The sequence below is a fragment of the Salvia splendens genome, unplaced genomic scaffold (genome assembly GCF_004379255.2).
Source record: "Salvia splendens isolate huo1 unplaced genomic scaffold, SspV2 ctg870, whole genome shotgun sequence".
NCBI classification, from domain to species: Eukaryota; Viridiplantae; Streptophyta; class Magnoliopsida; order Lamiales; family Lamiaceae; genus Salvia; species Salvia splendens.
In genome coordinates this window covers 16,962-20,485 of record NW_024599554.1, presented here as the reverse complement: position 1 = coordinate 20,485, position 3,524 = coordinate 16,962, and the positions used below count along the sequence as shown (strand labels likewise).

Here is a 3,524-nt window from a genome sequence, read left to right as displayed (position 1 = left end):
CAGTTGAGTCGTCCTGTGTTCCATCATCAATGCAATGACCAAGAAGGGCAACCAAGTGAGGGTGGCGAAGCTTTGAAGCAAATCAGGCCGCAGCTTGAGGTTTTGGATCGAGCATTTTCTGTATAGAGTTAAAGATCGGATAGCAAGAAAGCTTCCATTCTCTAACCTTCCCTTGTAAACCTGTACAAGTGAAGGCAGAGGAGTCAGACAGATAGCTAAAACTATGAAACTTTTCCAACATATGCAAAAGCACATCAAAGAGCCTATCTTCCGAGGCAAAAAATAACTCCATAATTGGCTAAGCCGCCTACCTTTCCGAAAGAACCTTGGCCCAAGAAAGATGACTGATCAAAGTTTTTTGTAGCTTCTTTAAGTTCTGGTAAAGTAAACACCCTATAGGGTGGAGAACTTCGATTCTCAACTTCCGAAAGTATCGCTGATGGAAGGAAAAAACATAAAATTCAAGATTTAGAAGCAAAAAAAAAGGATAGATGACATTGTAACTGAGCCATAGTGCAGAAAAGTTAACATACTGGCACTTGCTAGGAGATCGGGGAAATTAGTGGATCGTCTTGTTTAACCTTAGGTGCAATATGCTGAACTACTGCATGCTGTGTTCGGTGCCTTTTGCAGAAAAACATAAGACCAACAAGCAAGAGGATTATCACTACAACGATAGTTCCGGCCAGAAGGACTATTTCCCTCATTCTAGACCGTCCTTCGCCCTTACTAACGTCTTTGCAGTATGATGCAGAATGCTGATCTCTGGCATCAGTAGAGAAACAATTCCCACTAATTTTGACTATTCTTTCATCTGCCAAGCAATTAGGGAGCTGGCCTACAATTTTATTATCAGAAAGATCGATCAAACTAAGTCGTTCTCCGCACTTGAGATGCTCGGGAAGTGATCCACTAAGAGTGTTGGATGACAGATTCAAGTAACTGATATTCGGGAGAGAGAAGAGCAGAGGAGGGGTTCTGGTAAGATTATTATTCGACAAATCAAGATGCTGAAGTTGATCCAAGTTAACAAATTGTTCTGGTATGTTACCAGAAAATGAGTTCTTGCTTAGAAATACATTAGCCAACCCTTTTGGCAGAGGGGGCAATCCGGAATCGAAACTGTTCTCCCTCAAATCTAGCAACTGCAAACTGGAGAGTTTGCTCAGATCAGGCAACTTTCCAGTGAGAAAGTTGTGAGACAAAACTAATTCAATCAATGTTGTGATTCTTGAAACTGCAGAAGGAACCTCACCATTCAATCTGTTGTTCTTTAAGCTCAAGACTGTGAGATTCGACCATGAATCCAACCACTCGGGAACACTGCCATTGAAATAGTTTTGATCAAAGCTCAAAGTCCTAAGCTTAGACATACTTGACATTTGAGAAGGAATTGAACCAAACAAGAAATTTGAACTCATGTCTAAAGCTTCAAGCAGATACAATCTATTGATTTTATCAGAGTGTGGACCCCATATGCCTAGAGACACTAAAGTGACATCCTTTAAGCTGGACAACCTTACCAAGGTTGTAATGAAAGAATCCATAGAGAAACTCTGAGACAATGTTATATTTGGAATTGCAAACCCTCTGAACTCATTACTAACCTTTGCAGGTTTGTCTCCCATGATCCGAAGCTCGGTGACAGAATCATTCTCACATTTGATGGTGAGCTGTGGTGAAGATAACAAATTGCAGAAATCAGCATTGTTATGATTTTCCCAATTGCTCAGAGGTAGAGGGTACTCCAAATGCTTCCTCAGCTGAAGAAGAAGCTGAGTTTCATAACTTCTCAGCTGATGAGTGCTGCATGCTAACAGCAGCCATGAAAGAAACACTAAAACATAGTAATTTGAACACCCTATTTGTTGTAGAATTGATAGTTTCATGGAGATAAGATATTGAGGAAACATTAAAGATGGAGAAGGAAGAAAGAGAAGAATGGTGGATTCTATACAAGTAAAGGCAGAAAAAAGTGTGTAACTTGAAGCTTTTATTAACAGACAGAATTTGACATAAATGGTGAGTTGAAACAAGTTCAAATGATAATGAGAGGGGGTTGGAAGGGAATAATCAGCATTGATGAGAGTAGCAAAAATGGGAACTTTGGCATTGATGGCTGAGGTGATAAGGAATGGAGCATTGAGACTAAGAGGGAAAGGAAAGAAAACAAAAAACTAGTTTACTGTTAAAAATCCAACTTTCAAATCTATGAACAAAGACAGAGATTATTGTCAGGAAATAAGGTGTAGTTATGATTTGGAAAATTCATATCACCTGATTACCAATCCTAGTAATTGGATACTATATGTTAGGCTATATAATGTTGCTCGCATAATAGGAATATTTTGGTCATTTAATCAATAAAATAATAAATCTGTAAATGTATTTATTGGAAAAATAATCTGCATTTGCTTTTGGTTATAGTGTGATTTTTAATACAATTATTTATTTATTTATTTATTTAGGACTCCATTAATTGTTATCTGTATCTCAACCAAAATAAATAATTGTAATTTGGCTTGAATATAGTAGTATATCAAAATAATCTGCATATTACTTCTGGTTATAGTGTGTATTTAGAAATACAATTATTTATTTATTTATTTATTTTATTTAGTACTTTCTTTTGTCCCAAAATAGATGTCAAACTTTTCTTTTTAGTTGTCTCATAAAAGATGTCATATTTCATTTTTTTAGAGTGAACTACATAAATAGTACCAGATCTTTCACTTTCGCACATAAATGGTACCTGATCTTTATTTCATATCGTTTTTTGTACCTATAAATCACATTTTTGGTACCTGATGTAATTTTCACCTCAAAATACCCTCTAAACAAATTTATTTTTCCATTTATGTCATAAAGGATATTTTGGGCATTGACAAAGCTAGTACCAAAAGTGATATTATAATATCTTCTCTCATTCACCTCACTCTTTATACTATTATTATTAATCAATATTAATATTATTATTTTGATGTTATAAATTAATAAATAATTTATTTTTAATATCATTTAAATATACTTAATCATAATTATAGTTATAATATTATTTAATTATTATAATAATATTATTGTTATAATAGTAAAAACTAGTAGTAATTAATAAATATAATTATTATTTTATATTAAATTAATAACTAATCAATATAGTCTTAGTTAAAATTTAAACTTGTGAATTGTATTCATAATGATAAAAAGTTGAATATTTTTAGTTAGGTGTTTCAACCTTAAAATGAGTATAAATAATTTAACTAAAAATATTCAATTGATTTAATTACTTTAAATAATTAATTTAATTAGGTGTTTTGTTATTGATATATTATAATGCAATTATATGTATGTATAAAACACTAAAAAAAGAAGAAAAAGAAGTGAAAAGAAAAAGAGAACATAAACTAAGGAGAAAAAAGAAAGAAGAAAGGAAGATAAAATACTAAAAAGAAAGATGCAAATGAAGAAAAAAGAAAGAAGAATAAACTAAAGAAGAAAAAAAGAAATAAGAAAGGAAGAAAAAAAAT

At 32.8% G+C, this 3,524-nt stretch overlaps 1 pseudogene; it reads right to left on the bottom strand.

The window, feature by feature from the left end:
- Positions 1–4: 4 nt before the first annotated feature.
- On the bottom strand, positions 5–1,989 carry LOC121791669 (annotated as a pseudogene).
- Between the last annotated feature and the right edge of the window lie 1,535 nt (positions 1,990–3,524).